The sequence below is a fragment of the Schistocerca serialis genome, chromosome 1, assembly GCF_023864345.2.
Source record: "Schistocerca serialis cubense isolate TAMUIC-IGC-003099 chromosome 1, iqSchSeri2.2, whole genome shotgun sequence".
NCBI classification, from domain to species: Eukaryota; Metazoa; Arthropoda; class Insecta; order Orthoptera; family Acrididae; genus Schistocerca; species Schistocerca serialis.
In genome coordinates this window covers 83,556,445-83,579,715 of record NC_064638.1, presented here as the reverse complement: position 1 = coordinate 83,579,715, position 23,271 = coordinate 83,556,445, and the positions used below count along the sequence as shown (strand labels likewise).

At 45.4% G+C, this 23,271-nt stretch overlaps 1 long non-coding RNA gene across 1 annotated transcript in view; it reads right to left on the bottom strand.

Moving 5' to 3' along the window:
- LOC126462238 (uncharacterized) overlaps nt 1-17,589 on the bottom strand; it is a 400,660-nt gene extending 383,071 nt beyond the window's left edge. The window contains exon 1 of the long non-coding RNA XR_007585956.1: nt 17,558-17,589. This is a non-coding gene — a long non-coding RNA (uncharacterized LOC126462238). The remainder of the gene's footprint in view (nt 1-17,557) is intronic.
- Between the last annotated feature and the right edge of the window lie 5,682 nt (nt 17,590-23,271).

Sequence of the window (23,271 nt, the reverse complement as noted above, 5' to 3'; positions counted from 1 at the left end):
GATGAGCATACACAGTCGTGAAGGAGGGGGATACCAGCAAGGAGGTGAAGTTCTCGGCTAGGGAATCGGTAGGTGAGGCGGAGGGCAAGCCGGAGAGCACGGTTCTGGACCGTCTGTAGTCCGAAAAGGGGGGGGGGGGGGGGCGGGATTTCTCCACAAGACCGAAGCGTATTCGAGGATGGGGTAGATCAGGGATGTGTATAGGAGGATACCAAGAGGCTGGGGGAGGGAAGAAGTAAGATTGATGAGGGGGTAGAGCTGGCCGATGCGCCCCAAGGCTTTCCACCGTATGTCCTCAATGTGGGACGCCAGGTGACCCCCAGATATTTGGCGGTTCTGGTCCAGGGGGCGGGGTACCGAGGACAGTGGCCGGGGGAAGGAGGTGTTAATCGACGGGCCACCTACGCCGACGCTTGATGAGTGCCGGTGTCTTAACCGGATTGAATGCCAGGTGCAATTTTGTGGCGTGCTCGACTAGGGAGTCAATGGCAAGCTGAAGCTTCGCCGAGGATCCGGCGCCAGGCTTTCATGTCCTCCACCCTCCAGGTGTTCCGTACGCGCTCCGCGCCCAGGGGCGCGTGTTGGCGGCGTCTTCTTAGTGTCTGTATCTGTTCTCGAAGTCAATTCGAGGTGTAGAGCAGACGGCACACTGGTCCACAGCGTTTACCGTACGAAGAGGCACAGCAACCTTTACTTAAATGCAAACAGCTGTCACCATCCAGCGCACAGGAACGGTGTCCTCAAAACACTGATTGACAGCGCTCGTACCCTGTCTGGTAATGAGACCCTTCACTAAGAACTTGAATATCTGAGGTCGGTTTTCCGGAAAAACGGCTCTACGGAGAAGCAAATTCGAAGAGCTCCACGTCCCACATCGACCGTACAACCGGAGGAAACAGAAGAGGAAGCTCAGTATAGCATTTATTTCCATCTGTGGCGCTTTGTCAGGAAAGATAGGTCGAATTCTTCAAAAACATCAAGTGAAGGCTGTCTTCCGCCCACCAATTAAGACACAGGCACTGCTTGGTAACGTCGAGGACGTTCTAGGACTAAGGAAATCCGGAGTCTAACAGATCCCCTGCGAATGTGGCATGGCTTACATAGGTCAAACGGAGCGTACTATCGAAGGTCGTTGCCAAGAACATCAACGGCACACCAGACTGCAGCAACCTAACAAGTTGGCGGTTTCTGAATATTGCCTCTCGGAATTACACAGAATGAATTACGACCATACCAAGGTTCTGACACAGACCTCCAAATACTGGGATGTGCCATTAAAGAATCTTTCAGATTCGAGTACAGGAACCGCTGACCAATCGAGATAGTGGTTACATTCTTAGAAAGGCTTTGCATCTAATTAAAAGGAGAAAGAAGACATCCCACCACGAACTGACTTCGAGAACAAGTAGAGATACTAAGAAGATGACGCCAGCACGCACCCTGGTGGCGGACCGCGAACAGAACGGGTGCTGGAAGCTCCGCGCCTGGGCGCGAATCGCGTTCGGAACACCTAGAGGGACGAGGAGATAAAGGCCCGGCGCCGTCTCCTCGGCAGTCAGTTCGCCAGGGCTTCTGATGGTGGCAACGTGGTCACTTGCCAAATATTGTTCCCGTTGGACATTAACTCCCGGCTGTTCACCCGTGAACTCTTTTGTCGTGAAGTACGCCGGGAGAAATTGAAGAATCACAATGTTTTTATTGCCCTGTAGTATATTTACAACGAAAAGACATAACTTATGCTCCTAGTAAGGTAATGAAAAATGATGAATGAATTTCTCCGCCGAAATTACGAATATTTCCTAGAGATTAAACCACACTCCTTTACGTTTGACATCAGTTTTCCGTAAATAATAATGCTGCTTCTCACTAAACCATACTGCACCACATATGGCATTGAAGAAGACTGCAAGAAATTATAAATTGCTAGACTTCTTTCCAGGATTTCGCATGCACCTTTGTTAGCATGTTAGCCTTTTGAAGGCTCGTGTAACTGTCGATTGCTGAACTGAGTCGCATATACAACAAACCGAAAAGAAAACTAAATGAGATGAGAAGTAACAATCCCCTAAATTTCGAAAAATTGCTGATGTTAACACCAATTCAATGTAGAGAAGTATAGGATTACTGAAATTAAAAACTGAGAAAACATCGCTGTTGTAATATATCGTGAATGAACTCATGACAGCCTGAATTTATGTTGATACAGCCTTCGTACATCACTTTTGACTGTTACTTTGTACATGAACCCACAGAGGATTGTATATACCGTGGATAAAAAAAATGTGACGCTTTCAAACGCAGCACAGCAAAATGGCTAAAATACTACGTTCTTCTGGGAAAGCCCTGCTACTCACGCTGACTGAGGCTTTCTCTGATAATGTTACAATATATTTGATCCGTTCCAAAGGAGACAGCCTTTCTTTCCCTAGGATTTCGCTACAACTTCCATCCTTCCTCAAAGTTCATAAATGTATATGCCTGAAAACAAATTTATATCTCATTGGGAAGACAGATTCTTATATGGATTTCAGAATACTGTGTGAAGAAGCGAACGGTTTCCCCATAATTTTGAGCATACCGAGGGCGGAGTCAATGGCAGCTGGAATAGAGTTATGCCCGCATGTTCACAAGGAAGTTTATTAGCATACTAACATTGCCAAAGCTCATGTAACTGTCGGCTGCTGAACTGTGTCGCATATCCAACAAGCCGTGACATTATCGAAGGAAGCTTCAGTAGTAGCAGGAATGCGATCACCGAACCTCAACAGAAGAACATAATATTTTAGCTGTAGAAAGGTGCTAAGTGCAAAATCCATGAAAAATGTAATAAGTGGTTTGAAAAGTGAGGGATACCGAGGAGGATTACAGATGAAAAGTGCTATGCCCGCCGAGAATTACAAATGGTTACACTTGCCACCACGAGATGGCAGTGGTGCTAAGTTGCCTGCTGATTTCATATGAATGGTGCAATGTTCCATTCAGTTGTGTTTGTTTCACTTTTCTGCCGTGACAAGTGTATGCATAGACTTCTATTCTGTCCTTTTTTGTGAATTATTGCTCTTCAACGTACAAGGTAAGGTATACATCCCATAATGTTACAGTCATATACAGTCGTATAATATTGTCATATAGATGAAATATTATATACCTACATGTTATGTTTAATTCATTTTGTACATATGTGATGTCTATTTGTTAGGTTATGGTGGATGAAAGCCACATGGGCAGGAGACGGAGGAAGAATGGTAGCGGATCATTCAGAGATGAACACAAGAAATTAAAGACGAAAGGTTTAGTGTGTGTGTGTGTGTGTGTGTGTGTGTGTGTGTGTGTGTGTGTGTGTGTGTAAACACAAACACACACAAAAACAGTTATACTAGTTAAGAGCCGTGCCTCACCGCAGATACGATTTTAAGCCCTTCACCAGCTGTGAACTTACGTAAGGAATCATTGCTGTTGAATGTGTACATATTCCAGTGCCCTCTATAGAAAATGTAATGTTTTGTGGTTCTTTCCTTTAGGTACTATTCAAATGTAGATTAAGGTGTAGTGAACTGAAGCCTGCATTGAAAATAGATTTGTTTTCTATGTTCTACAAGCAAGACTACTCAACACAACGAGCCTTCCTGATCGGTCTTCTTAGTGTCACACCAGTACGGCGTCGTCGGCATGGAACCTATGATAATACCGCTGAAAGTCGCGGGCAGGGAACAGTTCGGTATTCTATTCCAAAAGGTACAGGGGATCTAGTTACAGATTGCAAAACCACTTTTATGAATATTTTTGATATTGGAAAGAAAAAGCTAGAAATACTTATTAAGAAGAAAAATCTTGGAGAGACAACATTCACCGACCTCAGAACAAGACACGCTGAATCACAATACAGCGACGAAGACAAAATGTGTGTAAAACAGCATATAAATGGTTTTCCCCGGACTGTTAACCTCAGTTCTGACCTGAATATTTTAAATAAGCACTCCCACTTTAAGAAGGTGTTTCCTGAAAGCCCCATAAGTTCCAGTTTTTATCGTAGAGTATTTCTGAAACTTTCCAAACCTTTCCTTCCAAATACCTAGGAAAGTCAGCAGCAAGACGTGTGATCTACTGATTATTGAAGCAAAAGCAGGTTCACCGCAGTCACAGATGCGTTTAGAGATTCGCCCTAGGAAGGCCGAGACGGCACAGAGACTTCTGAAAAGTGACATTAGTTCTTCTCACTTCCCTAACGGGTTATGTTTGCGCCCACACTAATGCACTCTGAGATTTTTAATCGCAGCCAGCTATCTTGTTACAAGTGGGCAGTACCCGTAGATGACACCCTACAGTCTTACATGTACGTGTTGGATGAGAGTATCGCTGGTAGGGGAGGAAATGAAATCGCGTCATGCATTCTGAAAGTGTTAAACAGCGGGATAACATAGAAGAAAAACCTTATTGTTTAGAGTGACGACTGTGCTGCACAAAATAAGAATCCAATGATAGTACTTCTTTTCCTTTTTCTGAAGGCAAATGGGTTGTTCAGACGAATAGAACAACAGTTTATTGTTAGTGGGCACATCTTCCTGCCCTGTGACTCTTGACTTTGCCTTGATAGAAAGAAGGAAGTCGGGGACGAAGGAATTTGTACCCAGCGACCTACGCAAAATCGTCGAAGAAGCAAAGGTTGTTAGACATTTCAAACTAATGTCTATGAATAATCCCGATTTTTTTAAAATATTGAAGCTGTGTCAGATGAGTTACTCTCTAATAAAAAGGTCAACATTTCAACAGATGTAGCACGAGTAGCAATAAAATAATGTTACACCGACATGGAAAGAATCCGTAAGGTACGTGTGCTCAAAAAAGGGAAAGATGCAAGAAACATTCAATCTGCTACCTTTGAATCTACTTCCTCAATCAATACAATTACAGATGAAAAGAGGAAAGGCTATGATACCCTACCTGGAAAAGAATGAGCATAAAGAATATTATATGCAGATATGTGGAAAGTGATCAAGAACATAGGACCTAGAATAATTTGATGAGAATTTGTACCTTTCATAAATGTTTCTGCTTGAATTGCCTTCAGCACCAAACAATCCCAACTTTCTCATGAATATTTGATAAGGTACTCTCATTTGTAACATGGAAAAGTTTGAAGAATAAATAATTAAAACACTACAATTCAGACAGTTTGTTTGTAATATCTTCAGTTCATAAATTTGGCACTTTGCACCTTTCTACAATTTCTTGTTGTTGTGGTCTTCAGTCCTAAGACTGGTATGATGCAGCTATCCATGCTACTCTACCCTGTGCAAACTTCTTCGTCTCCCAGTACCTACTGCAACCTACATCCTTCTGAATCTGCTTAGTGTATTCATCTCTTGGTCTCCCTCTACGATTTTTACCCTCCACACCGCCCTCCAATACTAAATTGGTTATCCCCTGATGTCCTACCAACCGATCCCTTCTTCTAGTCAAGTTGTGCCACAAACTCCTCTTCTCCCCAGTCCTATTCAATACCTCTTCATTAGTTATGTGATCTAATCTTCAGCATTCTTCTGTATCACCCTATTTCGAAAGCTTCTATTCGCTTCTTGTCAAAACTATTTGTCGTCCATGTTTCACTTCCATACATGGCTACACGCCATAAAAATACTTTCAGAAACTACTTCCTGATATTTATCTCTATACTCGATGTTAACAAATTTCTGTTCTCCAGAAACGCTTTCCTTGCCATTGCCAGTGTACATTTTATATCCTCTCTAATTCGACCATCATCAGTTATTTTGCTCCCCAAATAGCAAAACTCCTTTACTACTTTAAGTGCCTCATTTCCTAATCTAATTCCCTCAGCATCACCCGACTTAATTCGACTACATTCCATTATCCTCGTTTTGCTTTTGTTGATGGTCATCTTATATCCTCCCTTCAATACACTGTCCATTCCGTTCAACTGCTCTTCCAAGTCCTTTGCTGTATCTGATAGAATTACAATGTCATCGGCGAACCTCAAGGTTTTTATTTCTTCTCCGTGGATTTTAATACCTACTCGGAATTTTTCTTTTGTTTCCTTTATTGCTTGCTCAATATACAGATTGAATAACATCTGGAGGAGGCTACAACCCTGCCTCACTCCCTTCCCTACCACTGCTTCCCTTTCATGTCCATCGACTCTTATAACTGCCGTCTGGCTTCTGTAGACGTTGTAAATAGTTAAGTATCCAATTAACCTAGTATTCGATATAAGTTGCTGCGCTTGTACATTCGCGGTAACGGCCGAAGCGTATGTTGTGCGGGCAGCGTACCTGGCAGGCGGTCAGCAGCAGACGGTCGGCTCGTCGGCGGGCAGCGCAGTACCTGTTGACGGCGGGCGACGAGTGGCCACCTGCGAGCAGCGGCGGAGCGGGGCGGCTGTTTTACAGGCTTAACGCTAAGCCCGGCCGGCACTGGGCGCTCCCGGCAATTAAGTCCCGCGGATTGCAAATGGGCCGGGACCGAGCGCTCTCAATCCCTTAGGCGAGCCGTTAGCCTAACTGCCCAGCGGCGAATCCGCTCGTTGCCGGCCAGCGGGATCCGGGGTAATTAGTGCAAATGCCGCCGCCTTTCCCACTCGCCATGTCTAGCGTGGCCGGAACGGCCTCCCCGCCACATCTCCGCTGTCCCACGCAGTAACGCCCTCTTCCATTATTCTATTACCAGTCTACACGAGCGGGCACAGATTCTGCTAAGCTCTCCGCAGTTGCTGAGCGTGGCCTCTTCTGCAATTACTAACTTTAACCTAACACGATTCACCGTAAAAATATTCTGATGTGATATCAGGCTACTTACTCCTCTCTGCGACATCTAAAGTAAATCCTAATTAACATTAATGATCCCAGACACATCTTTCATCAGCTGACAAAATGTTTACCATGAAGGCTCCAGTTAGTAAATTATCATTGTACGCAGACTTGACACAGAATGAGACCTTATTGTACAATGTGGTGTCACCGCCAGACACCACACTTGCTAGGTGGTAGATTAAATCGGCCGCGGTCCATTTAGTACATGGCGGACCCGCGTGTCGCGACTGTGTGATCGCAGACCTAGCGCCACCACAAGGCAGGTCTCGTGATACGAACAAGCACTCGTCCCAGTTGTACGACAACATTGCTAGCGACAATACGGACGAAGCCTTCCTCTCATTTGCCGAGAGACAGTTAGAATAGCCTTCTGCTAAGTCCATGGCTACGACCTAGCAAGGCGCCATTAGCCTTACAGTGATTGTAATTAAAGTCTCCTGTGTATAGTCAAGAGCGATGTACCACAATGATTGATTAAAGATAAGTATTAATCCAGCTACGTACTTTTCTTCATAGCATTAATTACGTAGCCTGTTCCAGTACTTGACGCCCGTCGGCGTGTGTGTGTACGCGTGCCTTTCTTTCGGCTACCCGTCACTGTGGACTGGCTGCCTTGTCAGTCCACTTCAACAGCTTATCGTCTTTGTGACCCATCGCTAAAAATAAAAAAGCGAGGCACCTAAAACCGCGCACTGAATAACAAAATTGCTTTGCGGGGAGACAAAAAATTTTGAGACGAAATTTACTGGAGGTGAAGGAGAGCGTAATTTTAAGTTAATTATCTTTTTGTGTGCCGGACAAATGGAGGAAATACGAACGTCAGATTTGTAGTTTTAAATGATACTATACTCTATTCATGATACAAACGTTTCGGTTGTCTGACTCATATTTGACAATAAATGTCGAAGAAGGCTATGTTCGTTGTTATTGGTTCAGTAGTAGTAAATCGGGCTGATGTCCAACAACTGTCTACTCATAACTATAAATCACATCACGAGAACCGCTTTGGTGGTATCATAGTACTTACAAGCGTCGTTCGCGCTCTGTACAGATCAGTTGCATATTTGGACTGAGAAAAAACATAATGTGAGTCCTGCTTTGTTGCTCACTAGGAGGAAAATTATAATTCATCTCTCCTCATTTAATGAGCAAGGGAAAATATTCAGCACATACAAAACCAAATTGTTCAAATGGCTCTGAGCATTATGGGACTTAACATCTGTGGTCATCAGTCCCCTGGAACTTAGAACTACTTAAACGTAACTAACCTAAGGACATCACACAAATCCATGCCCGAGACAGGATTCGAACCTGCGACCGTAGTGGTCGCGCGGTTCCAGACCGAAGCGCCTAGAACCGCACGGCCACACCGACCGGCTCAGCACTTACAAAAACCACGTCAGCTACGCGATAAAAGCAGAATGCTTAAATTGGAAAGAACACATAAAAAATGTTGTGGGGAAGGCTAACCAAAGGCTGCGTTTTATTGGCAGGACAATTAGAAGATGTAACAGACCTAATAAGGAGACTGCCTACACTACGCTCGTCCATCTTCTTTTAGAATACTGATGCGGGGTGTGGGATCCTTACCAGGTACGACTGACGGAGTGCATCGAAAAAGTTTAAAGAAAGGAAGCGCGTTTTGTATTACCGCGAAATACGGGAGAGAGTGTCACAGAAATGACACAGGATTTGGGGTGGAAATCATTAAAAGGAAGGCGTTTTTCGTTGCGACGGAATCTTCTCACGAAATTCCAATCCCCAACTTTCTCCTCCGAAAGCAAAAATATTTTGCTGACACCGACCTACATAGGGAGGAACGATCACCACGATAAAATAAGGAAAATCAGAGCTCGAACGGAAAGATATAGCTGTTCATTCTTTCCGCGCGCTACACGAGCTTGTAATAATAGAGAATTGTGAAGGTGGTTCGATGAACCCTCCGCCAGGCACTTAAATGTGATTTTCAGAGTATCCATGTAGATGTAGAATGCAGACGCGTTTGTAAAAGTTACTTCTCAGCAAATAACGCCGTAGTGAATTTGAAGACAGGCTTTTTAACATTGCTGGAAGCACCGTTATTACAAACCTGTCCAGGAAACGTTCTCCCAGTACAAAAAATAAAGTGAGGGAGGGGGAAGGGGCAGGGCATCGTAAAGTACCCATATGACGTGTTTCTTCTGTAAATGAGAAACTGGTAGGCGTTGAAAATGCAGACCACAGCGCAAGCTCTTGTAAGAGGAAGGAAGTTGCCTGGAAATGATGCATCGTTTCTTATGAGTTTGACGAACGAAGCCAAAGTGCCGAAGTGGTAAAGAACAAGAATCGTAAGATAAGTGCGCTTCAAGATGCAAGTAGGAAGAAGGCGCGTTTCAAAGAGCTGCTTCCAAGTAGTTTAATTTGTGAAGAAATCTGGAGGAATTCTAGAGCCTCAGAGATGCCAAAGTTTGTACGGCAGCTGTGTTCTCCGGTTTCTTGAGAGGAGGCAGCGGCCGCGGTTGCGGCTGTGGCTGCGGGGGAGCGGCTGGCCGCATCTCGCGGTCAGCTGGTCGGTGGGCCGCCGCCGTCTCACCGCCGCTCCCCACGCTTTTCTTATTAACTTACAGCCCTCCAGTGCAACCGCACCTCTGTTGAATAATTTCCTGCTCCTGTCAGATTCACAGGTCTTGCGCCGAGAAGGGTGATCCCAAGGATTTACTTATATTAGTATATTTCTATCCCATTCGAGTCGCGTGGTAAATTGGGAAAATCTGACTATAACATGGCTCTTTGTGCACCCTTTTTTTCTTTTATATTATTCTCATTTTCATACAATAAAGGCTTTCACTACCGGATGTTTCAGCTACCGAGAATTTTTCCGAGTTTTATGGCCGAGGTCCATGGAACTATTCTATCCGTGACGTTTCGTCCAAAGCAACGTTGGACATCTTCGGAGGTGCTCCTGGCTGTGCTGAGTCTTGCCGACTGACGAGTCGGACGTCGAAGAACGGCGTAAATACCGTGGAAACTGGGCGTGGTCTGGATTTGACGTGATAGCACAGATGAACCTTGTCAAGGATAAAATATTCTCATTTACCTTACACGGCTACAGGGTGGTGACAACACAGCTGTCGTACATACTTTCTCGAATACGGGTTCTCTAAATTTTGCCAACAGCGTTTCGCGAGACCAAAGTCGCTTATCTCCCAAGATTCCCATTCATTATCCCCACGCATATTGCCTATAACGACATGTTACGTTCGTAGCAGCGCGTATTCACTTCCTGCTATCGTTCCTATTTCATAAGAACCCAAAACGCTCGAACAGCGTTGTTGAGTTGGACGCACTTCCGTCTCCTGTGCAGTTCCTTTTAGAAGTGCATCGCCCTTTTCCAGAAACCCACTGATGAATCCAAGTCTCCCATTCGCCTTCCCTACGCGTGAACAAAATTAATACTTGACAATAACATTAAGAATGTAACCTAGTCGTCGCCCCCATCTGGATTAGGCCACCATTGCCCTGTAATGTTTTCCGTGCTTACATAATACTACAGTTCCCCACAGTCGTTTAATGAACAAAGTAAGAGCATATGGTCTATCAGTCCAACTGTGTGATTGGACTGAAGAGTTCCTGGATAACAGAACGCAGCATGTCATTCTCAGTGGAGAGAAGTCTTCCGAAGTAAGAGTGATTTCAGGTGTGCCGCAGGGGTGTGTCGTAGGACCGTTGTTATTCACAATATACATAAATGACCTTTTGGATGACATCGGAAGTTCACTGAGGCTTTTTGCGGATGATGCTGTGGTATATCGAGAGGTTGTAACAATGGAAAATTGTACTGAAATGCAGGAGGATCTGCAGCGAATTGACGCATCGTGCAGGGAATGGCAATTGAATCTCAATGTAGACAAGTGTAATGTGCTGCGAATACATAGAAAGAAAGATTCCTCATCATTTAGCTACAGTGTAGCAGGTCAGCAACTGGAAGCAGTTAATTCCATAAATTATCTGGGAGCATTAGGACTGACTTAAAATGGAATGATCATATAAAGTTCATCGTCGGTAAACCAGATGCCAGACTGAGATTCATTGGAAGAATCCTAAGGAAATGCAATCCGAAAACAAAGGAAGTAGGTTACAGTACGCTTGTTCGCCCAATGCTTGAATACTGCTCAGCAGTGTGGGATCCGTACCAGATAGGGTTGATAGAAGAGATAGAGAAGATCCAACGGAGAGCAGTGCGCTTCGTTACAGGATCATCTAGTAATCGCGAAAGCGTTACGGAGATGATAGATAAACTCCAGTGGAAGACTCTGCAGGAGAGACGCTCAGTAGCTCGGTACGGACTTTTGTTGAAGTTTCAAGAACATACCTTCACCGAGAAGTCAAGCAGTATATTGCTCCCTCCTAAGTATATCTCGCGAAGAGACTATGAGGATAAAATCAGAGAGATTAGAGCCCACGCAGAGGCATACCGACAATTCTTCTTTCCACGAACAATACGAGACTGGAATAGAATGGAGAACCGATAGAGGTACTCAAGGTACTCTCCGCCACACACCGTCAGGTGGCTTGCGGAGTATGGGTGTAGATAGAACAAAATGTTTTATACCTGGAATGATCTACAATAAAATTCATCTTTCCGCGATCGATCTCGCCTTTGTCTTATTTCAGTAGCTAATGTTTATGAAGGAAAATAGTTAATTTGCACTTCGAAACAAACTAAGCTTGTATGCTACTTCACCATATCGCTGACAAGATTATTTATTGCCAACGCACTCTACAAATACATGCTACTGTAGTACATTAACAGTTCTCAGTCAGGGGAGATGATGTTGATTTCTTCGTTGTCTTCCGGTAGAAAATAACGATAGCACTACCAACCTTCGTATTTTTTACGAAAATAGTACAGTCAAGAAAGCAACACCAACAGTTCTTGTCCAAACAATTACCGTTTTATGTTGCTCGTAGTAGAATGTTTGATCAATATACGTGTAATCAGTTATCCTAAATTACTGATGCTGATAATATTGTGTCCTCAACGGTATTACTATGAATCTCACATATGAATTTTTAGAGAATAGACGACCAGCGAAATACTCTGCTGTGTACGTCGCTCCACGAGGGGTGACCATGAGACGCCAGGGCCGTAGAAGGCTGTGGAACAGCGCGATTCAGCGGCCTTCACTGTTAGTGGCTCAGTGTTTTGTAGCGCGGCAGCATGTTCGGTTGCTCCCATCAGTATTCTTTAGCTCGAGGGCCCGCAAAGTTTCCTCGTAAAATATTTTCCCTCTTCTCTGTGCTCGCTTTCTCTATCTTTTTTCGCCGGCTTTTTTTTTCCGCCCACCCTCCTCCATAAGTCGAAAAATCGCTGTATCCCGCGCAGAGAACAAAAGGTCGCCCCGCTCGGCCCGGCGTATTCGTCTCTCGCGCTCACCGTCCCTCACGGCCGCTTTAATAGCCGCAGCTGGCGCCTCCGTCCAATAAACTCGCCGCGAATAATGCCGCGGCCGACCCACTGCTTGTGCCGAGAGCTGCCGCCCCACCGACGTTCGCATCTCGAGACAGCGCAATTTTATAAGTTTCTAGGAAAGCGGACAATTCGTGAAACGGTCCTCACACTGGAAACCTATACACGTCACGTTCACCGAAAACTACAGCGTTAACCTTCATTTATTAAAGGCCGTACAAATCAACAACAGTTTTCTTCGGAATTTTCTTCTGTGTCTTGTTTGGATTCTTGAAACTGCCAATATCATCTCAACATCTGTAGCACTGTATCACATTTCATTATTTAATTGATGGTGAAGTTGCTACAAGACATTGTCAATGTTAAACTGGCTCAGAGCATCCACGCACAACGCCTTTTGTAGCCAGCAGTTATTTCTTTTGCGTCGTACTGAAGAGAGCACGTCGCAGGTTGTGACAGGCAGATAGTAAAAACTAAGAAAAATTAATATCTTCGCTTTTATCCCGATACATATACTACTGGCCATTAAAACTGCTACATCACGAAGATGACGTGTTACAGACGCGAAATTTAACCGACAGGAAGCAGATGCTGTGATATGCAGATGATTAGCTATTCAGAGCAATCACACAGGGATGGCGCCGGTGGCGAAACCTACAACGTGCTGAAATGAGGAAAGTCTCCAACCGATTTCTCATACACAAACAGCAGTTGACCGGCGTTGCCTGGTGAAACGTTGTTGTGATGCCTCGTGTAAGGAGGAGAAATGCGTACCAGCACGTTTCCGACTTTGATAAAGGAAGGATTGTAGCCTCTCGCGATTGCAGTTCATCGCGTCGCGACATTGCTGCTGTCGTTGGTCGAGATCCAATGACTGTTAGCAGAATATGGAATCGGCGGGTTCAGGAGGGTAATACGGAACGCCGTGCTGAATGCCAGCGGCCTCGTATCATGAGCAGTCAAGATGACAAGCATCTTATCCACGTCTCGATCCCTGAGTCAACAGATGAGGATGTTTGCAAGGCGACAACCATCTGCACGAACAGCTCGACGCCGTTTGCAGCAGCATGGACTATCAGCTCGGAGACCATGGCTGCGGTTACCCTTGTCGCTCCATCACAGACAGGAGCGCCTGCGATGGCGTACTCAACGACGAACCTGGGTGCACGAATGGCAAAACGTCATTTTTTCGGATGAATCCAGGTTCTGTTTACAGCATCATGATGGTCGCACCCGTGTTTGGCACATCGCGGTGAACGCACACTGGAATCGTGTATCCGTCATCGCCATACTGGCGTATCACCCGGCGTGATGGTATGGGGTGCCATTGGTTACACGTCTCGGTCACCTCTTGTTCGCATTGACGACACTTTGAACAGTGGACGTTACATTTCAGATGTGTTACGACCCGTGGCTCTACCCTTCATTCGATTCCTGCGAAACCCTATATTTCAGCAGGATAATGCACGACCGCATGTTGCAGGTCCTGTACGGGCCTTTCTGGATACAGAAAATGTTCGACTGCTGCCCTAGCCAGCACATTCTCCAATTGAAAACGTCTGGTCAATGGAGGTCGAACAACTGGCTCGTCACAACACACCAGTCACTACTCTTGATGAACTGTGGTATCGTGTTGAAGCTGCATGGGCAGCTATACCTGTAGACGCCATCCAAGCTCTGTTTGACTCAATACCCAGGCGTATCAAGGCCGTTATTACGGCGAGAGGTGGTTGTTCTGGGTACTGATTTCTCAGGATCTATGCACCCAAATTGCGTGAAAATGTAATCACATGTCAGTGTTAGTATAATATGTTTGTCCAATGAATACCCGTTTATCATCTGCGTTTCTTCTTGGTGTAGCAATTTTAATGGCCAGTAGTCTATTTCGTCATTTATTTTGATAAGGGTGTCACGTGGCTTGTTCAGCAGTTCATGGGACCATCCTGCTCTAAAATGTGTGGACCAACAGTGAGGCTTATAACGAAACTAAGGTCCGGTGACCAATAATTAACTGATGATAGCCCAAAATTAAGTCCCACACGTACAGCGCTGTCTACGTGTTCTTTAGGAAGCTACTGCACTGTTGGCTTGATTCGGTAATCGTTTGTCAGAAGGTGAGAACAGATCGCAATGGCCGTGACAATCGAAGATCCGGCCAGTTGTGAAGTGCACGGTGTGATTAGATGTTCCCTGGCGAAATCTTCTGCTTCTGAAATCCATCGTGAGCTATTCCTAGTGTGTGGATGTCAAATAATTAGTGACAAACAAGTTCGAAAATGCTCTCGAGAATTTCAATGGCCGCTCAAATGTTCACTATGAACAGCGGAGTAGCAGGCCTAGTACTCGTACCGACGACATCGTTGCTCAAATGAACGAAAAACTTCGAAGTGATCGGCGATTGACGGTCTGTGGTCTGGCTAATGAATTCCGAAATGATGCTCGAACTTCGATTTACGAGATTGTCACTGAACAACTTGGATATCACAAAATGTATGCAAGTTTCAAAAATTCTCACGCAATATGAAGATGATTCGTTTTTCCACATTGTTAAGGGTAAAGAGACGTGGATATCGTACACTAACGCAGAATCGGAACAACACTCAGCGCAGTGACGCTACTCAAATTCAAGCAAACCAGAAATATTTAAGCAATCTCGTTTGTCGAATTGAAAAGTGATGGCTACCGTTCTTTGTGACAAATAGGGCGTCCTTCTGATTTGTTTCATGTTTCGCGGGTCAACAAGTACAACTGACGTACACTGTGAAACGCTAACCAAACTCGGATGTGCTATCCAAAATCTACACCGCGGTGACCAGGCATAATCGTCCTTTACAACCGGGGCGCTTACACCGTGGCCAATACCAAGGTGAAAATTGACTGAATCTTTTTTAGTACCCTCTGCACAGTCTCGACCTTGCACCAAGTTACTCCCCTTACATTTCAAAACAATGATGAACTCAGGACTGACATTACCAGCTGTTTCAATTCCCTGGTGGTAGACTTCTCTGCAGAGGGCTTAAAGAAACTGGTGCAGCTTTACAGAAAGTGTATAGATGTGAACGGCGTTTATGTAGAAGAGTAAAGTAGATATGCAGTGAAATATCACTGTCAGTAAAGTCCTTTTCTCATGAACTTATTTTTTTATAACCAAACGGATCTTAGTTTTGGAATACGTCTCGTAGTTAACAACTGCTCGCACCAACTAGTTTCTGTTCCCACCGTTGTTGGCAGACATTCTCAGAAAGCGGAGTTCGTAGCGAATAACCTGAACGCATATCAGTATTTACCAATTAAGGGACCTTTATTTCGTCTGCGAATAAGTTTATGAGAATTTTTTGTTGTAACGCAGCGAAGCGGTCCTTCTTGCGTGAAATCTGGATTATGCTTCGGTTCTTTTTTTCAGTACCTACAACTGTTCCTTCCAGCGACATTAGTGCTCGAAAACAGTGGACACGGTTTCTCCACTCTCATTAACTACATTTTAGATTCGCATCGGCAGTTAGGTACTTTCACAACTCGCGGGAACTCACTGTTTTTTTTTTGTTTTTTTTTTTTTTTTTACATACAGTTTCCAACATTCAGTTACATCTGTTCACGGAATGAAACTGCTATGTTCAATAGCCTGAAGTAGTACTACAGTACTGCGTAACAGAAAAGATTCTCCTGCAGGTATTGTCCTTTCTGAAATTTGTTGGTGTCAGAAAACGATAGTTACAAATTACAGAGGGTTGTGCAGAATGTCTCACGTGCAGCAGTGGTCGTTTACGTCTTCCTCCCAGTTTATTCATTTGCCTTTTGTTCCACTACTCATCACTGTTCAATCATCGCAATAAAAAAAATAGGTATGCGTTGTGAGAACTGTTACATCCTACATAGAGAATCTAGAAACCAATACTAACAAGCTTCTAGGGGACGCAGCTGAAGTCTTATTAAAAACTTTGTGGCAGGAACCTATGCCAGGCGACGCTACAGGCAGTTGAAGTTTAGGAATTATTGCCGGCAGCTAGGGAAGCCCTTCGGCAATAAATAAGTGTACACTGATGGACTGCGAGCAGAAATCCTCGGAATCGATCTGACATCATTCGTAAATTGAAATTCTCACTCTTTAGCGGAGTGTGCACAGATTTTGAAACTTCCTGGCAGATTAAAACTGTGTGCGGGACCGAGACTCGAACTCGGGAGCATTGCCTTTTGCGGGAAGTTGCTCTACCAACTGAACTACCCAAGCACGACTCACGACCGTCCTCACAATTTTACTTCTGCCAGTACCTCATCTCCTACCTTCCAAACTTCACAGAAGTTCTCCTGCGAAACTTGCAGGACTAGCACTGCTGGAAGAAAGGATATTGCGGAGACATGGATTAGCCACAGCCTGGGGGATGTTTCCAGAATGATATTTTCACTCTGCAGCGGAGTGTGCATAGATTTTGAAACTTCCTGGCAGATTAAAACTGTGTGCCGGACCGAGACTCGAATTATAGACCCTGCCTTTCGCGGGCAGGTGCTTTACCAACTGAGCTACCCAAGCACGACTCACAACCGTCCTCACAATTTGACTTCCGCCTGGACCTCCGAGTTCGAGTCTCGGTCCGGCACACAGTTTTAATATGCCAGGAAGTTTCATCATTCGTAGATGGTCTAGCGTCAGGTGTTGGCCTGTGGCGTCATGAGATGACGCTAGCAGACATGGGTTCGTATCGTCAGTGTTTTTCTTGAAGTCACCCTCTATATCCCATCGGAGTTTATCGGTACGGTTTTGTACATCGTCTATACATGATGCGACACTTGCTGCAAGGTATATCCCTTTTAACTCTTTAACGGAGTGACTGCACGGGGACCGATAATGGAAAAAAGTTTAACGGGGAGAGAAAACTGAAAACTACAGATTCATGAGAATTTGTTTGCAGCAGCTTTCGTGACACGGAGACTCGTCTCGAAAGTTGACTTGGGATGCCTGCGACCGACCGACAGGCTCTTTCCGTAGCTGATGTAACGCCATCACCGCCACGCAGTGGGCTTAATGAATTAACAAAAAGGGAAAGGAACAATCGATGCTGCTTGCCTCCGAGCGCCGTGGCGACGTCAAAGCGAAGGAAATCTGTTTTCGAGTAAAGATTAAAAAACGAGGGCGAGTAGGAGGAGGGCAATGTCCTCTCAAAGGGCGGGCGGGCCGCTGATGGCGTTATGCGCCCGCGCTCGCAGCTAATTCCTCATCTCGGGCCCATTTCCTTTTTAAATCGAGGCGCGCCGCTGCAGGCTGCAGGCGTCAGGGCAGCTCACTCACCTGCTGTGGCCGTCGTTGTGGCCGGAGAGCCGCGCCGCCCGCTGCCGCTGCCGCTGGCGCAGGCGCTGCCGCCGCTGCAACACAAGACGCACGCGGTGAACACCGGCACCCACAAGCGATCTGCAGAGGCGCGTCTTTAATGACTGCAGCATAGCATACGCCGGGGTAACTGCATTGTACCACATAGGACGGGGGCGTTGTAGAACTCTGATTCAAATGGTTCAAATGGCTCTGAGCACTATAGGACTTAACATCTGTGGTCATCAGTCCCCTAGAACTTAGAATTACTTAAACCTAACTAACCTAAGGACATCACACACATCCATGCCCGAGGCAGGATTCGAACCTGCGACCGTGGCGGTCGCGCGGTTCCACACTGAAACGCCTAGAGCCGCTCGGCCACTTCGGCCGGCATTTGCACGAATCCCTCCTTTCGTATCACCGTGGTTGTACATCTTTCCTTTGCCTTTATTTACCGTATGGATACCCAACTACACATAAATGATTTTCAGACTGGGCGCTGAAGGATATGCGTTATTAGTAGCCCGTTGGGCATCGGCACTGGTAAGACGACGTAGGGTTGAAATACAGTGTGCATTACAGCTGCACATAGTCAACGTGGATATGGAAAACGTGTGTGAAGCGCTTTGCTCGTGAATATATGGTCCGCAATTTCGACTTCGGATTAACTGGTGATTTGGGAATTGCTCCTGGGAGATTCCGACTGCAAGCTGCACCACAAATTGTTGAGGAAGGTACTGTTGCCACGGCTAAAAGCTCTGGACTCAGTGTGCGATATTCAAGCAGTGCACGAGCTGTATCGCGACAGCTGGCCATTCGATGGTCCAGGCGCGAAAGAGAAAAGTGCTGATTATAATTGCGGAATGGTATCTCTGATGCGGTTCCAGGCTGTCGCGGATGCACATGGTCGTCATAACGAGCAACATTTGTAACCTGAAGCGTAAACATGGTACGCAGTTAACAAATGTTGCTCTCTCGTTGGGAAATTAAAATGAGTTTCTTTCAACTGTTTAATCGTTATTTCTCGTCCACGTGTCCTCACAAACGTTTCCAAAAATTCAGATAGTCCTACGATCACTCGTTTTTGATGGGGACCCTCTCAGGTAAGTAAAGTTTAATTTCACTACTGTCCATTAAAATTGCTACACCACGTAGATGACGTGCTACAGACGTGAAATTTAACGGACAGGAAGAAGGTGCTGTGATATGCAAATGATTAGCTTTTCAGAGCATTCACACAAGATTGGCGCCGGTGGCGACGCCTACAACGTACTGACATGAGGAAAGTTTCCAACCGATTTCTCATACACAAACAGCAGTTGACCGGCGTTGCCTCGTGAAACGTTGTTGTGATGCCTCGTGTACGGAGGAGAAATGCGTACCATCACGTTTCCGACTTTGATAAAGGTCGGATTGAAGCCTATCGCGAATGCGGTTTATCGTATCGCGACATTGCTGCTCACGTTGGTCGAGATCCAATGACTGTTAGCAGAATATGGAATCGGTGGGTTCAGGAGGGTAATACGGAACGCCGTGCTGGATCCCAACGGCCTCCTATCACTAGCAGTCGAGATGAAAGGCATCTTATCCGCATGGCTGTAACGGATCGTGCAGCCACGTCTCGATGCCTGAGTCAATAGATGGGGACGTTTGCAAGACAACAACCATCTGCACGAACAGTTCGACGACGTTTGCAGCAGCATGGATTATCAGCTCGGAGACCATGCCTGAGGTTACGCTTGACGCTGCATCACAGGCAGGAGCGCCTGCGATGGTGTACTCCAGGACGAACCTGGGTGCACGAATGACAAAACGTCATTTTTTCGGATGAATCCAGGTTCTGTTTACAGCATCATGATGGTCGCATCCGTGTTTGACGACATCGCGGTGAACGACCATTGGAAGCGTATATTCGTCATCGCCATACTGGCGTATCACCCGGCGTGATGGTATTGGGTGCCATTGGTTACACGTCTCAGACACCTCTTATTCGCATTGACGGCACTTTCAACAGTGGACGTTACATTTCAGATGTGTTACAACCCGCGGCTCTACCCTTCATTCGATCCCTGCGAAACCCTACATTTCAGCAGGATAATGCACAACCACATGCTGCAGGTCCTGTACGGGTCTTTCTGGATACAGAAAATGTTCGATTGCTGCCCTGGCGAGCACATTCTCCAGATCTCTCACCAATTGAAGACGTCTGGTCATTGGTGGCCGAGCAACTGTCTCGTCATAATATGCCAGTCACTACTCATGATGAACTGTGGTATCGTGTTGAAGGTGGATGGGCAGCTGTATCTGTACATGCCATCCAAGCTCTCTTTGACTCAATGCCCAGGCGTATCAAGGCCGTTATTACGGCCAGAGGGGGTTGTTCTGGGTACTGATTTCTCGGGATCTATGCACCCAAATTGCGTGAAAATGTAATCACATATCAGTTGTAGTATAAAATATTTTTCCAATGAATACCCGTTTATCATCTGCATTTCTTCTTGGTGTAGCAATTTTAATGGTCAGTAGTGTATAACCAGCTTGTGTATGTAGATTTTTTCAGCTTGCTACGCCTAGATCATTATTCCCAGTAAAAGACATGATTGTGGGTGACTTGCCATTTCCTGATGTAAGGTCGGTATTTGTCGAGGATTATAGCTCATTTTTTTCTATGGGATTAATAATAACAGATGCTTTTAGCACCTTGAAAATTGTCAATGAGAATTATAAAATGATGCTCTGGTAACAATAAAGACCCTTTCAAGTTTTGAGAGATTCATCGGTAGTTCTGTTTATGTAGCTCTCTTACAAGATGCGAAAAAGAATGCTCCGGTACGTACTGTGAAGAGCGGCGGACGGATAGTGAGGCGAACTCTTTGTTTCTCCTGTGGCCCTGCTAAGATACGAGGTTGGGATGCGGCTACAGGCGCCGCCGCTTGTTGAGAGGCGCAGCACGGACGGCGGGCGCCATCAAAAGGCCGGGAATCAAACTAATAATGCCCATTGTAGCGTGCGCCGCATCCCAACACCTCGGCCGGGCCGCAGCCGCAGCCGCCGCCTCGGGAGCACAAAGGCGCGCCGCCGCCAGCCGGCTGCTCACGCGCCCCTCACAGGCTGCGGGAGGCGAGCCATCAAGTGGCTGCGCTGCACGCCCACACCAACCTATCGCTCTTCGCGTTCCCAACACGGAGGCGCGACGTAGCTGCTGGGAAAGGCAGCTGCCAAATACGAGTGGTTTGACTTTTGTCGTCTTGACTGTGAATGGAAGCTGAAGATTTGACGGTAGGAAGATTAAGAGTTTAAAGTTTCGTCAGCAACGAGGTCTATTCAGACCGAGCGCAAACGTTAATGCAGTCAGGTGAGGTGTGCTCCCGTTGACGTATCGGCTTGTGTGACGACATCACCCGATCGCCACATTCCTAAGATTATTTGAATATTGTATACGCCAGGGAAAATTAGATCTCACATGCGAAATCTAGGCTGCCGAATTGGGTTTTGAACCGTAGTCCACCTGATCAACAATCCAATGTGCTAACCCTTTCGCCGCCTCACTGGGTCTGAAGCTTTGAGAATTGCTCAACGAGTAACCATGTTTTAGCGTCAGTATTCAGTATTTGTTCTAAATTACCTACGACTGCGAAGTTATTAGAATCAGACAGCTTACAGAGAGGATGTGTTACAACTAAGTGATCAGTTGCAACACCGGGCAGCACTGTTGTTAAAGGAATTAAGATAGATTATAACTTTGACGCTAGTTTCTTCTGCTTCTTGCTGTAGAGTATTCCTTAAACCTGTTTACTCGACATATGAATAGGTTTCACTCCTTCAAACCTAACCATCTACATCCACATCTACATGACTACTCTGCAATTCACATTTAAGTGCTTGGGAGAGGGTTCATCGAACCACAATTATACTGTCTCTCTACCATTCCACTCCCGAACACCGCGCGGAAAAAACGAACACCTAAACCTTTCTGTTCGAGCTCTGATTTCTCTTATTTTATTTTGATGATCATTCCTACCTATGTAGGTTGGGCTCAACAAAATATTTTCGCATTCGGAAGAGAAAGTTGGTGACTGAAATTTCGTAAATAGATCTCGCCACGACGAAAAACGTCTTTGCTTTAATGCCTTCCATCCCAACTCGCGTATCATATCTGCCACACTCTCTCCCCTATTACGTGATAATACGAAACGAGCTGCCCTTTTTTGCACCCTCTGGATGTCCTCCGTCAATCCCACCTGGTAAGGATCCCACACCACGCAGCAATATTCTAACAGAGGACGAACGAGTGTAGTGTAAGCTGTCTCTTTAGTGGACTTGTTGCATCTTCTAAGTGTCCTGCCAATAAACTTTGGCTCGCCTTCCCCACAATTTTATATTACCTCGTAGTGTGATTATATATATATAAAATCGCGATCTAAGCTCACAAATAATACAAACGTTACAGTTGACTGAATGTAGATATTCACACAGCGACTGGATATCATCTATATCTACGTGAGTACTCTGCAATATGGTTCAAGTGGCTCTGATCACTATGGGACTTAACATCTGAGGTCATCAGTCCCCTAGAACGTAGAACTACTTAAACTTAACTAACCTAAGGACATCACACACATCCATGCCCAAGGCAGGATTCGAACCTGCAACCGTAGAGGTCGTGCGGTTCCAGACTGAGGCGCCTAGTACCGCACGGCCACAGCGGCCGGTCGGTACTCTGCAAATCACGCTTAAGTGTGTGGCAGAGAGTCCATCGAACCACCTTCACAATAATTCTCCATTACTCCACTGTCCAACAGCGCGCGGAATAAACAAACAGCGTGGGAGCTCAGATTTCCATTATTTTATTATTATGATCGTTTCTATCTATGTAGGTCACCGTCAAATTTTTTTTACATTTGGAGGAGAAGGTTGGTGATTGAAATTTCGTGAGGAGATCCCGTGGCAAAGAGAAACGCCTTTGTTTTAATCATGCCACCCCAAATCCTGTTTCATGTCTGTGATACTCTCTCCATTATTTCTCGATAATAAATAACGTGTTATCCTCCTCTGAACCTTCTTGATGTACTCTGTTAGCCCTGTCTGGTAAGGATTCCACGCTTTGCAGCAGCATTCTAAGAGAGGACGGACAAGCGTGGTGTAGGCAGTCTCTTTAGTAGATCTGTTGCAACTTTTAAGTGTCCTTCCAGTAAAACGCAGTCTTTGGTTCGCCTTCTCCATAACATTTCCTATGTGTTCTTTCCAATTTAAGTTGTTCGTAATTGTATTTCCTAGGTATTTAGTTGAATTTACGGCCATAGGATTTGACTGATTCATCGTGTAACCGAAGTTGCGTTTAGCATTGATAAGGATGATCTCACATTTTGCATTATATAGGGTCAACTGCCAATATTTGCACCATACAGATATCTTTTCTAAATCTGTTTTGCGGTTTGTTTTGATCTTCTGTTACTTTACTAGCGAATAAACAACAGCATCATCTGCAAACAACCTCAGATAGCTGAAGTAATCAGTCGCAACACTGAGTAAGGAATTGTAGTCTTGTTTTCCTAAAGGAACTGAGATAGGTTATAACTTTGAGGGAGCAACCTAACTTCTGATTAGTTTTCTCTGCTTATTGCTGTAGAGTAGACTTTCAGCCTAATTGGACTGATGATTTCTGCATAGAGTAGACATAAAAGCTGACTGTG